This window comes from Dendrobates tinctorius, unplaced genomic scaffold (assembly GCF_039654945.1).
Source record: "Dendrobates tinctorius isolate UK_male_01 unplaced genomic scaffold, ASM3965494v1 ptg000030l, whole genome shotgun sequence".
NCBI classification, from domain to species: Eukaryota; Metazoa; Chordata; class Amphibia; order Anura; family Dendrobatidae; genus Dendrobates; species Dendrobates tinctorius.
The window spans coordinates 15360061-15380708 of NW_027361698.1; positions in this window are offsets into that span (position 1 = coordinate 15360061).

Below are 20648 nucleotides of genomic sequence, written 5' to 3' on the forward strand. Positions count from 1 at the left end.
TGTAGAATGTATGTATGTTGTATGAATGCTGTATATATGTAGTATGTATGTAGTATGTATGCTTTTTTTTTACATGCAACACATTAGCCGGATCATAGGACTACTACTGTCTCATCATTGGTTAATGTGTCAATCACTGTCATTGTAGCAGGCATAGCCCGATGGGACTTGTAGTCCCATCGGACTATGCCTGCACACACACACACAACCCCCGGCAGGCCCGCACAGACCCCTAGCAGCCTGCACAGACCCCTGGCAGGCCCGCACAGACCCCCGGCAGCCCACACAGACCCCCGGTAGGCCCGTACAGGCCCCCGGCAGGCCTGCACAGACCCCCGGCATGCCCGCACAGATCCGCGGCAGCCCGCACAGACCCCAGGCAGGCCCACACAGACCCCCGGCAGGCCCGCACAGACCCCCGGCAGGCCCACACAGACCCCCGAGAGGCCCGTACAGAACCACCCGCACACACACACACACAGTCTCCGCCCACGCACCACCCACACTCTTCCCCCCTCCCGAACTGGATGTTCAAGGAAAGAAAGGGTTTATTTTCATTCTGATATTTGTGCCCCATTGACTTGCATGGGTTTCCGGTATCCGAATCGGCGATACCCGATATTTTTGGGGTATCAGTCCGATCCAATCCGATCTGATATTTCCCGATATCGGAAGGTATCGCTCAACACTACTCATGAGTCCTGACTACAACATAGTTTTAGCCCTAATGTTTTGGATTGGGAAATGGGCCATGGAGCTTGCTCCTCAATATAAGCCCAAACTCTTTTGATTAGCAAATTTGACCTCCTGAGTCCTGACAGCAACACAGCATTAGCTTAACAATTTGGGTTAGGAAATGTGGACTCCTGCCTGCACAAGGTCTGTTTCACACAGGATAGGTTCCTATCTAACTGTATGACAACTTGCAGCAGCAGGAACAGCCTCTCTGCATTGTTACATTGCCAAAATGGCACCAGCAAAATAACATGTTCGCTTTTTATATGAAGAGGGACATGTGATTTCGGCAGCCAATGACAGAAGCCCTTATGTCTGGACTTTGTGGATGGTTTCTGTGCCCTGACTGTCTGCCAGAATGTACACACACTAGTTAAAAAAAATACGCTCTGCCATGTCACCCCCACTTATTATACAGAACCACTATCCTAGCCAAAATCCTAACAAAAGCATTATTGGAAAAGTGATAATTTGCCAAACTGTGCCCGAATTTTGCCAAGTTTGAACAAAAATGCATGGGAATCTGAATCCAAATCCTAATGAACTACGTTCATGCTGAATTTGAGATTGGCGAACAATTTCCGAACAAGTTTGCTCATCTTAGCTTGGTGGGTTACAAACTGTTGCCTGTCCCTTATCCCTATACACTTTTGTTTGTGCTACTCCATTTATTTGTGTTTCTAGATAAATAGATAGATATGCTCATTTGCTCCCTCAGACAATATCTTTATCATGTTACATATCTAGGTATCAGGCTGCATATTTTTCTGTCCGTCTAGCCATTTACTTATCCATCTGCATTTTGTATTATTTTTTTAAGGTTTACATTTTTTAGTCTGACCTTAATGGATTAAAAAAAAAAACATGCTTTATACTTATTATAGTTTGACTAGCAACTTTTGCATGAATTTAATAGAAGGCTGAATTCATTGTAATTTCACAAAGAATAGGCAGGTCAGCCAAAGTCTTTACACCTGGTCTGATAATTACGTTAATGGATATAAGAATGCTGCTGAATTCTAGAGCAGTTTTCCTTGTACTGAGGCTTTCTTTGATGTCGGACACAGGTGCTGCAATCTGAATGGTGCTTAGGGTTTTAGCATAAAGCCTTACATTAGTAGCCATATTAATGGCACTTTGCTGTCAATATACTATTGTTACTTTCTTTTATTTATCAACTAGTACAATAAATAATCTGTCTTTTGACAGATCCTGGAAATTTAAAAAGATATTGCCTTGTCCAATTAGTGAACGAATTTGATCATAATGTTGTAAAAAATTATACCCACTGCAAGAGACTATTAAATTTAAAGTGTATTTATAGTACTTGGAGGCAGCAGGCAATAAGTATTGAAAAACGCTGGTAATTAAAATAGGCTACATAGCATGTCAAAGTGGCTTCAACTGAGTAATCATTGCTTTCATCATAAAGAAGTGACTTCTATCAGATTTCCAGTCTTTTACAAAAGCATTCACTGCAGAGATTCACAGCAGTCCATCCAAATCAGTCAGGTTTTTTAAAACTTTAAAAACATAAGCACATAGAGAACTTTCAATTTTTGTCCAACATTTATACAACTAAGAATAATGTTCACATAGGATTATTTCATAATTTTTAATAGAGAATCAATAAAACTTGAATTTATATACATAATTTGTACATTCTTTAAAGAGCAGCTATTATTTTTATTTGGATACCTTTTCTATTAGTGTTAATAATCCTATTTTGTTGACTTCATGATGAAAAATAGGTGCCAAAGTGTGATTTACCACGTGCATAGATCTTCACATTGTCCATGCTCTTTCCTTGAGTATAGGATGCGTATAAAAGAATATGTTATAGCCCCCACCTAAGCCAAATATGATCTCCTGCTTTGCACTGATCAGGAACAAACACCCTGAAACATGTGTCTGCAAATGAAGGTAAAGATTGGCTTTATATCCTATGTCATGAGTCAAAGCTCATTAAAGGTTCGATAATGATTTTTAGGATTAGTACTTCCAATTGGGGGCTCTAGAGTACAAGACCTTTTCTTTTCTGAAGATGCTATTTGCGCATTTACAATGAGAATAATGAGCAAACGTAACTCTTGTGCTCGTTTCATTGTGACTACTATATACATGAAGAGAGAATGCACAGTGTGAAGTTTGTTCTCTGCAACCACTTATTGTTGGATGATCCCCAGTCAAAATATGTAGTACCAATGGAATGCACATCTAGCATCTATTTTCTGAATAAAGGCATCATAGTAGGGTAATTATTAACCTGCTTAAAAAATGCATCAAAATTACAATTGTAGTTTAGAAATGACAAAAAAAAGTATACTTACTCATTTAGATATAGAAAATTCTCCTTTAACCTCTTCACTAGAGTTGAGCGACTTTGGTCGGATCGGGTTTCATGAAACAAAATTTGTTTCAGATGAAACTGGTCCGACTAGGGCAAAAAAAGTCGGAGTTTCGTCCGAAACCCGACCCCAGTGCAAGTCACTGGGAAATAAAAGTCGGCATTGAGCAGATGACATTCATCCACTCAATGCCAACTTTTATTTCCCATTGACTTGCATTGGGGTCGGGTTTCGGATGAAACTCCGACTTTTTTTGCCCTAGTCGGACCAGTTTCATCTGAAACAAATTTTGCTTCATGAAACCCGATCCGACCAAAGTCCATCAACTCTACTCTTCACTCCGAAGCCTGTTTACACCTTCCTGACTAAGCCAAATTTTACAATTCTGACCAATGTTACTTTGTGTGGTAATAACTCTGGAACGCTTCAACAGATCCCACCGGTTCTGAGAAAGTTTTCTCGCTACATATTGTACGTAATGATAATGGTAAAATTTGTTTGATATGACTTGCATTTATTTGTGAAAATATGAAAAAATTTGCGAAAATTTGTAAAATGTAGCAATTTTCAAACTTTTCATTTTTATGCCCTTAAACCAGAGTTAGGTCACACAATTGTTAATGAATAACATTTATCTTTGATTTTTCACACCCTTAAATTACAGAGATATGCAACACAAAATAGTAAATAGTAAATAAATATCATTTACCACATGTCTACTTTACATCAATATAATTTTTTAAACATTTTTTTTTAGAAATATATAAGGCTTGAAAGTTGACCAGCAATTTCTCATTTTTCCAACATTTCTTCTAGGAACCACATCCCATTTGAAGTGAGTTTGAGGGGCCAATATGACAGAAAACACCCAAAAGTGACACCATTTTAAAAACTGCACCCCACAAGGTGCTCAAAGCCACATTCAAGAAATTTACTAGCCCTTCAGATGCTTCACAGAAATGAATGGAACATGGAAGGAAAATATGAACATTTCACTTTTTTTCACAAAAATTTAAATTTAGACCCAATATTTTTTATTTTTGCAGGGGTGGCATGAATAAATAGACCTTAAAATTTGTTATGCAATTTCTGCTGAATACGCCGATACCCAATATGTGGGGTAAACTACTGTTTTGGCCAACAGCAGAGCTCAGAAGTGTTAGGCGTCTGGTTTCTGCGTCTGCTCTGCAGGAATCCAGAGCCTCACATCCTGCGGTCTCCTGCTGTCTATCTACTGCAGAGAAGATTACTTTGCAGCAGACTGCTCCAGAGACTAAGTTCCTCTATGCTCCTACTGGGCATGCTCACGAGGCGATCTCCCATTGGAGATCGGGAGTCATGTGCCCAGGTCCTGCTCCAGATCTCATTGGTCCATCTCGGAGATCTGGAAGGTCCCGCACGGCTATAAAAAGCGCGCATGACCGTTCGGCCATGCGCTAGTATAGACTTTTCAAGCTAAATGTGTGAATGGTGACGGATGTATGACTCTGGTGACTGACTCATTTGAAACCCCTTCCCTCTGATATTACGCATGTGGATAGTGAATTAGTGCAGCAGCCAGCGCCAGTCAGTGGCAAGCCTTAGGCAACTGTGCACACCGCACCTCTGCTCTAGCATCCAACATTGTGCCTGCTTCCTAGCCTTGTCGACTAGCGGCCGTGCCCTACGCCACGCTGCAGTTGCAGCCCTTCTTGGTGTCCGCAGTAGCAACGCCGCACACACAGTAGGTCTAGACGGATGCAGCTCCTCTGCCTTGGCTCCTGCTCCTGTGACCAGATACCATGTGTGCATTTCCCTGTGGTCTGTGACACTAACAGGCTCAGCGTTTTCGTATGTTTATGTTGCAACGCCTCTGTGTGTGAACAGAGCCCGATTTGCGCACTTTGGGTGACGTCTAACCCGTGCGAATTAAACCGCCATATTGCTCGTCTGTCATTACCTAGCAGTGGTGTAACACCTACTGCACGGTGGACCCCGAGTGGCGAACAAACTTTATTATTTATTTTTATTTAGTGCGTTCTGCCGTTCCTAACATGAAGGGAAGGAGCTCCATTTGACTTTTTGAATGTGAAATTTGCTTGATTACTTAGTGAAAGCCATGTTGTGTTTGAAGAGCCCCTGATGTGCCTAAACAGTGGAAACCACTCACGAGTGACACCATTCTGGAAACTAGACCCCCACATCAAACTTATCTAGTTGTGTGCTGAGCAACTTGAACCACCAGATACATAAGTTTGTAATGTTGAGCCATTAAAATAAAAAAATCTAATTTTCACACAAAATGTTTTTAACGCCAAATTTTGTATTATTAGAAGGGTAACAGGAGAGATTGCACCATAAAAATTTTGCACAATTTTTTATGAGTATGCTGATACCCCACATGTGGGGAAAACTACTGTTTTGGTGCATGGTAGTGCTCAGAAGTACAGGAGTGCAATTTGACTTTTTATTGTAAAATGTGCTGGAATAATTAGTGGAAGCTATGTCTTGTTTGGAAAGCCCCTGATGTGCCTAAACAGTGGAAACCACTTGCAAGTGACATCATGTTGGAAACTAGACAGTGCAGTGAACTTATCTAGATGTGTGGTGAGAAACTTGATCCCCAAGATGCTTCACAGAAGTTTATAACCTTGAGCCATAAAAAAAATCACATTTTTCCAGCCAACATGTTTTTTAACCCCAAATTTCGCATTTTGACAAGGGTAAGTGGAGAAATTGCACCATACAATTTTATTTGCAATTTCTCCTGAGTATGCAAATACCCCATATATAAGGAAAACTTCTGTTTTGGCACAAGGAAAAGCTCAGAAGGGAAGGAGCTCCACTTGCGCCATTTCACATTTGGAGAGGCCCTGATATGCCTAAACAGTGGCAAGCCCCCACAAGTGACCCAATTTTGAAAACTAGACCCCTCAGGGAACTTATTTAAATGTGTGGTGAGCATCTTTAACCCTCAGGTTTATTATGTTGAGTCAGAAAAAATCTCACATTTTACACAAAAATGTTCTTTTAGTTCCAATTTTTTTATTTTCACAAGGGTATTCGGAGAAAATGCACCATGCAGTTTGTTGAGCAATTGCTCCTAAGTGCAAAGATATGCAATATGTGGAAGCAACTACTGTTTTGGTGCAAAGCAGGGCTCAGTTAGGATGGAGTGACATTTGGGACTACAGATTTTGATGGAATGTTTAGCGGGTGTCATGTAGTGTTCAGAGAGCCCCTGATGTGCCTAAACAGTGAAAAAAACCAATTTATCCCACGTTAGAAATTAGACCCTTTAAGGAATTTATCTGGATGTGTGGTGAGCATCTTAAATGATGAACAGCACAGCTGGTAAGCATAAGACTAGAGGCAAGGAACTTAGATTAGTGGTGCCACTGCAGCTCTGCAATAAAAAAAATCCGCTGGAGTGCTGCTTTAAAAATGTCTACCATGTGAAAAGTTGAGTTTTGATGTGAGTTCACTAGATGATAATGCTGTATGGTGGAAATTGTCCTGTGGTGTATCTGTGGGGTAGTGGCACAAAAGTCATGGTGGCTTTTCATGGGAGCATGCTGTGGACACTTGGTCTGTCCCCTTGCGGGTAGTCTGCTATGATAGTGGTTGCCATTCACTATTGCATGTACGGTAATAAAGTGAGGTCCATGGTTACTTAAAGAGTAACAGTTATTTTAATTTTTATTTCATAAATGAATAGTAAACGTGAACATAAGAAACATTGTACGATATCTTAGCAGAAGAATCTGCTTCTTTCTCCTTCTGGATTGATTTTTCACTGTCAATACAAGGGTAAAATCTGTAAAATCTGTGTTTAGTGAAGCCAAATTTTTCCATTAGTCCATTACTAAGACAGAAAACATGCTTTTTAAATTCATTACAAGAAGGAACTAGAGGCAAATACAGACCTACTGCTGCAAGGTCTTCTCAAGCAACAGTTAGTGTTCCAAGGAACTTTTTGAGCACCAACTACCATTTCCTCTCTCAGTAATAGGAAAATCTGTATTCACTGAAGATATACTGTATTTTACTCATAAATTAAGAATTTTGAGAATGAATGATCAGTTCAGGATTTTTCTGATAAGACATATTACAAAGTTTCTTATTTTGACATTTACTATTGATTTTATGATAAAAGAATTAAAGCAACTGTCACTCTTTAAACAATTTCATGTTCTGTTTTAAACTTTTGCTTAGTTGACGAAGTTCAATAAGTATAATATTTGGTTGAGCATTCTAAGGACCCTTTTTCCTGTTATAGCTTACTATGCTTTCGCAGCAGATTTTACAGCATCATCTTGTCTTTGCTAATGGTGTCAAATAGTAAAAATTATCCCTAAAATCACTTTCTAGAAAGGTTTATCTATTGGATGCTTTTGAAGTGGTTAAAATAGCCTAAATTCCTCAACATTGAAATTGATACACCAAGAAGGAAAAGTCATGGAATTATGAAAATCACAAGGTAATAGATATATTAATTATGTGCAAATTATGAAAAACTGAAATATTTTCAAAACATCTTGATTTATTTATTATCGATTTTGAGCTTCATGCACAGAAATACACTCACTTACATGCCTTGGCATGCTATTTAATAAGGTTATTAATGGTTGTCTGAGGAGTGCTTTGCCACAATGAATGCAATTGGTCAAATCATCAAGATCCGCTGTCGGTAGCTACTTTTGGTAGCTACTTTTTTGACAATAGCCAAATGTGTTCAATGGGACATCAGTCCAGCGACACTGCAGACATTACTGCAGGTTTAGGCCATGCAGATTGTTCAAAGCAACACAAAAAACTTGAGGCCTAGTGTTATATTGAAAATCAACTCCTTGGAACACAAGCGCAGAGTGGAGTTGCCCTCACTTCCATACCAGGGATCCCTTTAAGAGGGAAGATGTGCCTATGGGATGGAGGATGTGTTATAGGTATATGGGCCAGGGAGGGGGGATTCATTTCTGTTATGTGCTCTCTGCTCCTTTTTTAGGGGCAGACAATGGCTGGGAGCTTATGTTCCCGGGGATGCTAGATTTCTCCTACCCTGTCACTGTCTGCTGAGGTGTTGTCGTGGAGTGAGAAAACTGTTGCTCATAGCAACCAATCACAGCTCAGCTTCTTTTAAGCACCTCTCGTGAACTGAAAGATGCTTAGTGATTGGTTGCAAAGGAAAACTGTTGCTCATACCAACCAATCACAGTTCAGCTTCTTTTAAACAGCTCTGGTGAAATGAAAGATGCTGCGTGATTGGTTGGTGACACACACACATTCAATTTTATATATAGGGATATAATATTCACAGATACTAATTAATGTGTGATTGTGTGTACATGCTCTAAGTCATACCTGTCAGCAGGTTTTAGAACACTAAGGTGGACTTTGGTATGCCAATATTTCCACTGAGCTAATCCTTCATTCAAAAGAGAAAAACTGAAATATAAAAGTTAATGAATATTGTTTAGAGTTCTCCTGAAGGAGGAAGACTAAGGAGGTTTAACCACAGATTGACATTGATAAGTGATAACCTATAAAAGGATGTGCCTTCCGATTAATAAAATGTCATGATACCAGTGCTTGGTGACCGGCACTTCTGGGGTTAATGTTTTGATCTCAGTGCAGACTCTTACCTGCACACCTGGGACCTATTATGGTGGCCTCTCATTGGTTCTGGGAAAGCTTCTTATAGCCTCAGGAAGCTCCCATCCCCGTCAGTTATACTTTCACCCTTGGCATTGTGTGGTGACCCCTGAGTGTGTTTGTGCTGTGTTCTGGTTGCTTGATTCTCTGTGTACGACTCGGTCTGTTCTCTGGATATTGCTTTGGATTCTGCTTGGTACCTTCTATGTCTGTTTGGTTTTGACTTCTGCTTGGCCCTGACTATCCGTTCCGTTTCATCCCTGGTACTTTACTGATATCTCTGTGTATGACCTCCATTTTGCCTGACTCTGAGTATTTCTGTATAGCGTCCTGCCATCTCTGAAAGCAGGACGCTAAGCCCCACCCCCCTTGCAGTCACAGGACCGTAGGTCCTGTGACTGCTTGCTAAACTTCAGCATCCACAGGTCCTGTGTATCTGTACTTTCCGGCTGTACCTGACCCCGGGCCCCCCTACAGTGCGGGTGAGTCCCTGCTCAGCGGAGGCTGAACGCCGGCGCTGACAAGATCCTGACATTATAACTGACCATTAAGTTTTTTGGGTTTTTTTGTGCCGAGAGTTATGGATCCCATACAGTCTCTGGCTGACCAGATGAAAAGTCTGACTCAGATGTTTCAGGGTTTATCTCTGGAGCAGCAAGCTCTGGCTCGTTCTCAGCAGCAGGTTTCTGAGACAGTGTGAGGGGCTTTATCTGCTGGGTCTCCGGGGGCTGGGGCGAGGGGTGTTGTTCTGGTGTCGCCGGAACCACCTTTCAAACTGCCTGACTTTTTTTCTGGGAGCAAAAAGGAGTTCAGGGTCTTAATGGAGGGGTGCAAACTTTTTTTTAGTTTGAGATCACGTTCCTCTGGGGACGAAAACCAGAAGGTAGGGGTCATTGTGTCGTTATTAAGAGGGTCCCCACAAGCTTGGGCTTTCTCCCTTCCTCCCACTGCCCCCGAGAGACTGTCTGTGAATGCATTCTTTGAGGCCCTCGGGCACATTTATGATGAGCCTGACCGAGTGCGATTGGCAGAGGACATGGTGATGAGCGTCAGGGGAAACACTCAGCTGAGTGGTTTTGTACTGAATTCCGCCGCTGGGCCGCAGCGGTCTCTTGGGACGATGCCGCACTCTGAGGACTCTTTCGCAGAGGCTTGTCCGAGCAGCTGCAGGATGCCTTAGCGTTACATCCCCCTCCTATCTCTCTCGAGGATGCCATGACCCAGGCCGTCCGGATGGACCGCAGGTTGCGGGCCAGAGGGGTGATGCAGGTGGAGACTCCATTGTTCCCCAGTGGAAAAAAAAATGCCCCTGAGCTCACGGATGTAGGCGCCCTCTCCCTGAATGATATGGAGAGGAAACGCCGGAAGGACAAGCAGTTATACTTTTACTGCGGTAAAAGCGGACATTGGAAAAGGGAGTGTCCTGATTGCCTGTCTTCGACCCGGTCAGCGGGAAATGACTAGGTCTGGGTAGTCAACGGGGAGACTACTCAGTCCCTCAGGTACCCTTTTCCTCATTATCTAAAGTGTTACTTCATGTGGAACTGTTTGTGGACGGTAGTTCTTTTCCCTCTACAGCCTTCGTGGATTGGGGATCATCGATTAATCTCATTGACTCCCAGTTGGTCACACACTGCAAGATAGGGACAGTTAGGCTCAAGGTTCCGATCAAGGTGGTGGCTATTGACTCCTCTCCCCTCACTAAGGAGGGAATTCTCCTTATGTCTGACTTGTTTTCGCTCAGAGTGGGCGCTACTCATGTGGAAAACGTTAGTTGTTTTGTTCTGGACAATCTACCTGCAGGGTTGGTGTTGGGCATGCCCTGGTTACAATGCCATAACCCAGTTATTAACTGGAAAACGGGGGAGATTGTTCAATGGGGGTTTAATGATTTTAAGTTATGTGATAAATCCGCACTGCTGGTTGAACCTGTTAAATCTGTGTCTGTATCATCTGTCGAGCTGGAAGGTATTCCGGAATGCCTGAAGGACTTTGAAGATGTATTCTCTGAAAGCGAGGCCGAGACGTTACCGCCACATAGACCCTTTGACTGCGCTATCGAGCTGGTCTCGGGGGCTAAATTACCTAAAGCCCGTCTGTTTAATTTATCCGGCCCTGAGCGCTTGGCTATGAAGGAGTACATTGCTGAAAGTCTGCGCAAGGGACACATACAGTGGGGAAAAAAAGTATTTAGTCAGTCAGCAATAGTGCAAGTTCCACCACTTAAAAAGATGAGAGGCGTCTGTAATTTACATCATAGGTAGACCTCAACTATGGGAGACAAACTGAGAAAAAAAAATCCAGAAAATCACATTGTCTGTTTTTTTTTCATTTTATTTGCATATTATGGTGGAAAATAAGTATTTGGTCAGAAACAAGCAATCAAGATTTCTGGCTCTCACAGACCTGTAACTTCTTCTTTAAGAGTCTCCTCTTTCCTCCACTCATTACCTGTAGTAATGGCACCTGTTTAAACTTGTTATCAGTATAAAAAGACACCTGTGCACACCCTCAAACAGTCTGACTCCAAACTCCACTATGGTGAAGACCAAAGAGCTGTCAAAGGACACCAGAAACAAAATTGTAGCCCTGCACCAGGCTGGTAAGACTGAATCTGCAATAGCCAACCAGCTTGGAGTGAAGAAATCAACTGTGGGAGCAATAATTAGAAAATGGAAGACATACAAGACCACTGATAATCTCCCTCGATCTGGTGCTCCACGCAAAATCCCACCCCGTGGGGTCAGAATGATCACAAGAACGGTGAGCAAAAATCCCAGAACCACGCGGGGGGACCTAGTGAATGAACTGCAGAGAGCTGGGACCAATGTAACAAGGCCTACCATAAGTAACACACTACGCCACCATGGACTCAGATCCTGCAGTGCCAGACGTGTCCCACTGCTTAAGCCTGTACATGTCCGGGCCCGTCTGAAGTTTGCTAGAGAGCATTTGGATGATCCAGAGGAGTTTTGGGAGAATGTCCTATGGTCTGATGAAACCAAACTGGAACTGTTTGGTAGAAGCACAACTTGTCGTGTTTGGAGGAAAAAGAATACTGAGTTGCATCCATCAAACACCATACCTACTGTAAAGCATGGTGGTGGAAACATCATGCTTTGGGGCTGTTTCTCTGCAAAGGGGCCAGGACGACTGATCCGGGTACATGAAAGAATGTATCGTGAGATTTTGAGTGCAAACCTCCTTCCATCAGCAAGGGCATTGAAGATGAAACGTGGCTGGGTCTTTCAACATGACAATGATCCAAAGCACACCGCCAGGGCAATGAAGGAGTGGCTTCGTAAGAAGCATTTCAAGGTCCTGGAGTGGCCTAGCCAGTCTCCAGATCTCAACCCTATAGAAAACCTTTGGAGGGAGTTGAAAGTCCGTGTTGCCAAGCGAAAAGCCAAAAACATCACTGCTCTAGAGGAGATCTGCATGGAGGAATGGGCCAACATGCCAACAACAGTGTGTGGCAACCTTGTGAAGACTTACAGAAAACGTTTGACCTCTGTCATTGCCAACAAAGGATATATCACAAAGTATTGAGATGAAATTTTGTTTCTGACCAAATACTTATTTTCCACTATAATATGCAAATAAAATGAAAAAAAAACAGACAATGTGATTTTCTGGATTTTTTTTTCTCAGTTTGTCTCCCATAGTTGAGGTCTACCTATGATGTAAATTACAGACGCCTCTCATCTTTTTAAGTGGTGGAACTTGCACTATTGCTGACTGACTAAATACTTTTTTTCCCCACTGTACGTCCTTCAGTCTCACTTGTGGCGGCAGGTTTCTTTTTTGTAAAGAAAAAAGATGGCGGGTTACGTCCCTGTCTCGATTTTCGGGAGCTTAATCAGATTGCTGAACGGAATACATACCCCCTTCCGTTGATTCCCGACTTGTGTAACCAACTATCAGGGGCAAAGTGGTTTTCTAAACTGGATCTTTGGGGGCATATAATTTGATAAGGGTCCGAGAGGGGGATGAATGGAAAACTGCGTTCCTCATGTCCGAGGGACTATTTGAAAATTAAGTCATGCCGTTTGGTCTTACCAATGCCCCCTCCATATTTCAGAATTTCATCAACGTGGTATTCTCGGATCTCATTGGTCGCTTTGTTGTTATCTACTTAGATGATAATTTGATATACTCCTCCGATAGGCATTCTCATCTGGTACATGTACGAACTGTTCTCCAAAGACTGAGAGAAAATCAACTGTATGCCAAATTGGAGAAATGTGTATTTTGAGTGCAAGAATTGTCTTTTTTGGGATGAATTGTATCCTTTGAGGGTTTTCGCATGGACCCCAAGAAGGTGCAGGCCATTACGGATTGGGTGCAACCCCGAGATCTTAAGGGTCTTCAGCGCTTCTTGGGGTTCACCAGTTATTACCGTGAATTTATCTGGGGGTTTTCGCAGGTGGTCAAACCTCTCACGGATCTAACATGCAAGGGTGCAGATGTGAGAAATTGGTCCTCGCTCGCAAAAGAGGCCTTTGCGACGCTGAAAAAATGTTTTATGTCTGCTCCTGTGTTGGTACAGCCAGATCCATCCAAATCATTTGTGGTGGAGGTGGATGCCTCCGAGGTGGGGGTGGGGGAAGTGTTGTCCCAAAGGCCTGCCACTCTAACCAACCTCAGGCCATGTGCTTTCTTTTCCAGGAAGTTCTCTGCTGCTGAAAGAAATTATGATGTAGGCAATAGAGAGCTTCTTGCGGTCAAGTTGGCGCTAGAGGAGTGGAGGCACTTTTTGGAGGGGCCAGTCACCCGGTTACTGTGATCACTGATCACAAAAATTTGTCATACATTGAGTCTGCTAAAAGATTAACGCCCAGACAGGCCCGTTGGTCACTTTTTTTCTCGTTTCCAGCTTACTATTACATTCTGTCCAGGGTCAAAGAATGTCAAGGCTGATGCCTTATCTCGTAGTTTTCACCCTGTGTCTGCCCCTGAGCCACCGTCCTCCATTCTGCACCCTGGGGTGGTGTTAGCAGGGATCTCGTCTGAATTGGGATGGGAAATTGAGGGGCCCAGTCACTGGCACCTGCGACCAAGCCAGGGGGCAAGTTGTTTGTCCCAGAGCAACTTCATCTTAAACCTTTGCAAGTGTTCCACGAATACAAGTTGTGTGCTCACCCTGGTATATCAGCCATGCGACTGGCAGTGGCTAGGATCTTCTGGTGGCCTACCCTTGGTTCTGATATAAAGAAATTCATTTCTGGTTGTGGGGTCTGCGCTCGTTCTAAAAGCTCCCATAGCCGGCTGGCGGGGGAGCTGATGCCCTTGGAAGTTCCCGAGAGACCATGGACCCACCTGTCCATGGATTTTATTACCAATCTTCCCTCTTCCAGGGGTAATACAGTGGTATGGGTAGTGGTGGACAGGTTTACAAAGCAGGCTCATTTTGCTCCCCTGTCCGCATTACCTTCAGCTGAGATCTTATCCAGATTGTTTGTGCAGCATGTGGTCCAATTGCATGGGGTACCCCTGAATGTGGTGTATGATTGTGGTGTGCAGTTTGTTGCTAAGTTTTGGTTTGCTTTCTGCAAAAAATTAGGGATATCTCTGTCCTTTTCGTTCGCATACCATCCTGAGAGTAATGGTCAGATGAAACGCACTAATCAGTCTCTGGAACAGATCCTCAGATGTCTGACTTCTGCTAAAAGAGAGGATGATTGACCTCATGGAGATCAACATCCAACACTGCGGAGACACCATCACGTGTTTCTAAACACAGTGATTCTAGAGCACTGCCCTCATCCCTTATGGGAAATATGTAAAACATGCAAAAAACATAAGCCACGGAGACACCATCACATGTTTCTCAACGCAAGCAATGACTAGCCAGGTCTTTCACCGGGAAGAAACAACCACGGTAAGGGCAGTCTCCAATGAAGGAAACCACCTATGCCAAAACATGGTATACATCCACAGACAGCTGTTTCGGGGTATTTGCCCCTCATCAGTGTGGAGTAGGAAACTGGATAGTAGGAGCAATGCCTAGTAAAAAACTGTGAAAAGAGAGGATGATTGACCTCATGGAGATCAACATCCAACACTGCGGAGACACCATCACGTGTTTCTCAACGCAGTGATTCTAGAGCACTGCCCCATCCCTTATGGGAAATATGTAAAACATGCAAAAACATAAGCCGCGGAGACACCATCACATGTTTCTCAACGCAAGCAATGACTACCCAGGTCTTTCACCGGGAAGGAACAACCACGGGAAGGGCAGTCTCCAATGAAGGAAACCACCTATGCCAAAACATGGTATCCATCCACAGACAGCTGTTTCGGGGTATTTGCCCCTCATCAGTGTGGAGTAGGAAACTGGCTAGTAGGAGCAATGCCTAGTAGAAAACTGTGAAAAGAGAGGATGATTGACCTCATGGAGATCAACATCCAACACTGCGGAGACACCATCAAGTGTTTCTCAACGCAGTGATTCTAGAGCACTGCCCCCATCCCTTATGGGAAATATGTAAAACATGCAAAAAACATAAGCCACGGAGACACCATCACATGTTTCTCAACGCAAGCAATGACTAGCTAGGTCTTTCACCGGGAAGGAACAACCACGGGAAGGGCAGTCTCCAATGAAGGAAACCACCTATGCCAAAACATGGTATCCATCCACAGACAGCTGTTTCGGCGTATTTGCCCCTCATCAGTGTGGAGTAAGAAACTGGCTAGTAGGAGCAATGCCTAGTAGAAAACTGTGAAAAGAGAGGATGATTGACCTCATGGAGATCAACATCCAACACTGCGGAGACACCATCACGTGTTTCTCAACGCAGTGATTCTAGAGCACTGCCCCCATCCCTTATGGGAAATATGTAAAACATGCAAAAAACTTAAGCCGCGGAGACACCATCACATGTTTCTCAACGCAAGCAATGACTAGCCAGGTCTTTCACCGGGAAGGAACAACCACAGGAAGGGCAGTCTCCAATGAAGAAAACCACCCATGCCAAAACATGGTATCCATCCACAGACAGCTGTTTCGGGGTATTTGCCCCTCATCAGTGTGGAGTAGAGGAAACTGGCTAGTAGGAGCAATGCCTAGTAGAAAACTGTGAAAAGAGAGGATGATTGACCTCATGGAGATCAACATCCAACACTGCGGAGACACCATCACGTGTTTCTCAACGCAGTGATTCTAGAGCACTGCCCCCATCCCTTATGGGAAATATGTAAAACATGCAAAAAACAAAAGCCGCGGAGACACCATCACATGCTTCTCAACGCAAGCAATGACTAGCCAGGTCTTTCACCGGGAAGGAACAACCATGGGAAGGGCAGTCTCCAATGAAGGAAACCACCTATGCCAAAACATGGTATCCATCCACAGACAGCTGTTTCGGGGTATTTGCCCCTCATCAGTGTGGAGTAGGAAACTGGCTAGTAGGAGCAATGCCTAGTAGAAAACTGTGAAAAGAGAGGATGATTGACCTCATGGAGATCAACATCCAACACTGCGGAGACACCATCACGTGTTTCTCAACGCAGTGATTCTAGAGCACTGCCCCCATCCCTTATGGGAAATATGTAAAACATGCAAAAAACATAAGCCGCGGAGACACCATCACATGTTTCTCAACGCAAGCAATGACTAGCTAGGTCTTTCACCGGGAAGGAACAACCACAGGAAGGGCAGTCTCCAATGAAGGAAACCACCTATGCCAAAACATGGTATCCATCCACAGACAGCTGTTTCGGGGTATTTGCCCCTCATCAGTGTGGAGTAGAGGAAACTGGCTAGTAGGCGCAATGCCTAGTAGAAAACTGTGAAAAGAGAGGATGATTGACCTCATGGAGATCAAATCAAACACTGCGGAGACACCATCACGTGTTTCTCAAGGCAGTGATTCTAGAGCACTGCCCCCATCCCTTATGGGAAATATGTAAAACATGCAAAAAAACATAATCTGCGGAGACACCATCACATGTTTCTCAACGCAAGCAATGACTAGCCAGGTCTTTCACCGGGAAGGAACAACCACGGGAAGGGCAGTCTCCAATGAAGGAAACCACCTATGCCAAAACATGGTATCCATCCACAGACAGCTGTTTCGGCGTATTTGCCCCTCATCAGTGTGGAGTAAGAAACTGGCTAGTAGGAGCAATGCCTAGTAGAAAACTGTGAAAAGAGAGGATGATTGACCTCATGGAGATCAACATCCAACACTGCGGAGACACCATCACGTGTTTCTCAACGCAGTGATTCTAGAGCACTGCCCCCATCCCTTATGGGAAATATGTAAAACATGCAAAAAACATAAGCCGAGGAGACACCATCACATGTTTCTCAATGCAAGCAATGACTAGCCAGGTCTTTCACCGGGAAGGAACAACCACGGGAAGGGCAGTCTCCAATGAAGGAAACCACCTATGCCAAAACATGGTATCCATCCACAGACAGCTGTTTCGGGGTATTTGCCCTTCATCAGTGTGGAGTAGGAAACTGGCTAGTAGGAGCAATGCCTAGTAGAAAACTGTGAAAAGAGAGGATGATTGACCTCATGGAGATCAACATCCAACACTGCGGAGACACCATCACGTGTTTCTCAACGCAGTGATTCTAGAGCCCTGCCTCCATCCCTTATGGGAAATATGTAAAACATGCAAAAAACATAAGCCGCGGAGACACCATCACATGTTTCTCAACGCAAATAATGACTAGCCAGGTCTTTCACCGGGAAGGAACAACCACGGGAAGGGCAGTCTGCAATGAAGGAAACAACCTATGCCAAAACATGGTATCCATCCACAGACAGCTGTTTCGGCATATTTGCCCCTCATCAGTGTGGAGTAGAGGAAACTGGCTAGTAGGAGCAATGCCTAGTAGAAAACTGTGAAAAGAGAGCATCATTGACCTCATGGAGATCAACATCCAACACTGCGGAGACACCATCACGTGTTTCTCAACGCAGTGATTCTAGAGCACTGCCCCCATCCCTTATGGGAAATATATAAAACATGCAAAAAACATAAGCCGCTCAGACACCATCACATGTTTCTCAACGCAAGCAATGACTAGCCAGGTCTTTCACCGGGAAGGAACAACCACGGGAAGGGCAGTCTCCAATGAAGGAAACCACCTATGCCAAAACATGGTATCCATCCACAGACAGCTGTTTCTGGGTATTTGCCCCTCTTCAGTGTGGAGTAGGAAACTGGCTAGTAGGAGCAATGCCTAGTAGAAAACTGTGAAAAGAGAGGATGATTGACCTCATGGAGATCAACATCCAACACTGCGGAGACACCATCACGTGTTTCTCAACGCAGTGATTCTAGAGCACTGCCCCCATCCCTTATGGGAAATATGTAAAACATGCAAAAAACATAAGCCGCGGAGACACCATCACATGTTTCTCAACGCAAGCAATGACTAGCCAGGTCTTTCACCGGGAAGGAACAACCACGGGAAGGGCAGTCTCCAGTGAAGGAAACCACGTATGCCAAAACATGGTATCCATCCACAGACAGCTGTTTCGGGGTATTTGCCCCTCATCAGTGTGGAGTAGGAAACTGGCTAGTAGGAGCAATGCCTAGTAGAAAACTGTGAAAAGAGAGGATGATTGACCTCATGGAGATCAACATCCAACACTGCGGAGACACCATCACGTGTTTCTCAATGCAGTGATTCTAGAGCACTGCCCCCATCCCTTATGGGAAATATGTAAAACATGCAAAAAACATAAGCCGCGGAGACACCATCAAATGTTTCTCAATGCAAGCAATGACTAGCTAGGTCTTTCACCGGGAAGGAACAACCACGGGAAGGGCAGTCTCCAATGAAGGAAACCACCTATGCCAAAACATGGTATCCTTCCACAGACAGCTGTTTCGGAGTATTTGCCCCTCATCAGTGTGGAGTAGGAAACTGGCTAGTAGGAGCAATGCCTAGTAGAAAACTGTGAAAAGAGAGGATGATTGACCTCATGGAGATCAACATCCAACACTGCGGAGACACCATCACGTGTTTCTCAACGCAGTGATTCTAGAGCACTGCCCCCATCCCTTATGGGAAATATGTAAAACATGCAAAAAACATAAGCCGCGGAGACACCATCACATGTTTCTCAACGAAAGCAATGACTAGCTAGGTCTTTCACCGGGAAGGAACAACCACGGGAAGGGCAGTCTCCAATGAAGGAAACCACCTATGCCAAAACATGGTATCCATCCACAGACAGCTGTTTCGGGGTATTTGCCCCTCATCAGTGTGGAGTAGGAAACTGGCTAGTAGGAGCAATGCCTAGTAGAAAACTGTGAAAAGAGAGGATGATTGACCTCATGGAGATCAACATCCAACACTGCGGAGACACCATCACATGTTTCTCAACGCAGTGATTCTAGAGCCCTGCCTCCATCCCTTATGGGAAATATGTAAAACATGCAAAAAACATAAGCCGCGGAGACACCATCACATGTTTCTCAACGCAAGCAATGACTAGCCAGGTCTTTCACCGGGAAGGAACAACCACGGGAAGGGCAGTCTGCAATGAAGGAAACCACCTATGCCAAAACATGGTATCCATCCACAGACAGCTGTTTCGGCGTATTTGCCCCTCATCAGTGTGGAGTAGAGGAAACTGGCTAGTAGGAGCAATGCCTAGTAGAAAACTGTGAAAAGAGAGCATCATTGACCTAATGGAGATCAACATCCAACACTGCGGAGACACCATCACGTGTTTCTCAAAGCAGTGATTCTAGAGCACTGCCCCCATCCCTTATGGGAAATATATAAAACATGCAAAAAACATAAGCCGCTGAGACACCATCACATGTTTCTCAACGCAAGCAATGACTAGCCAGGTCTTTCACCGGGAAGGAACAACCACGGGAAGGGCAGTCTCCAATGAAGGAAACCACCTATGCCAAAACATGGTATCCATCCACAGACAGCTGTTTTGGGGTATTTGCCCCTCATCAGTGTGGAGTAGGAAACTGGCTAGTAGGAGCAATGCCTAGTAGAAAACTGTGAAAAGAGAGGATGATTGACCTCATGGAGATCAACATCCAACACTGCGGAGACACCATCACGTGTTTCTCAACGCAGTGATTCTAGAGCCCTGCCCCCATCCCTTATGGGAAATATATAAAACATGCAAAAAACATAAGCCGCGGAGACACCATCACATGTTTCTCAACGCAAGCAATGACTAGCCAGGTCTTTCACCGGGAAGGAACAACCACGGGAAGGGCAGTCTCCAGTGAAGGAAACCACCTATGCCAAAACATGGTATCCATCCACAGACAGCTGTTTTGGGGTATTTGCCCCTCATCAGTGTGGAGTAGGAAACTGGCTAGTAGGAGCAATGCCTAGTAGAAAACTGTGAAAAGAGAGGATGATTGACCTCATGGAGATCAACATCCAACACTGCGGAGACACCATCACGTGTTTCTCAACGCAGTGATTCTAGAGCCCTGCCCCCATCCCTTATGGGAAATATGTAAAACATGCAAAAAACATAAGCCGCGGAGACACCATCACATGTTTCTCAACGCAAGCAATGACTAGCCAGGTCTTTCACCGGGAAGGAACAACCACGGGAAGGGCAGTCTCCAGTGAAGGAAACCACCTATACCAAAACATGGTATCCATCCACAGACAGCTGTTTCGGGGTATTTGCCCCTCATCAGTGTGGAGTAGGAAACTGGCTAGTAGGAGCAATGCCTAGTAGAAAACTGTGAAAAGAGAGGATGATTGACCTCATGGAGATCAACATCCAACACTGCGGAGACACCATCACGTGTTTCTCAACGCAGTGATTCTAGAGCACTGCCCCCATCCCTTATGGGAAATATGTAAAACATGCAAAAAACATAAGCCGCGGAGACACCATCACATGTTTCTCAATGCAAGCAATGACTAGCTAGGTCTTTCACCGGGAAGGAACAACCACGGGAAGGGCAGTC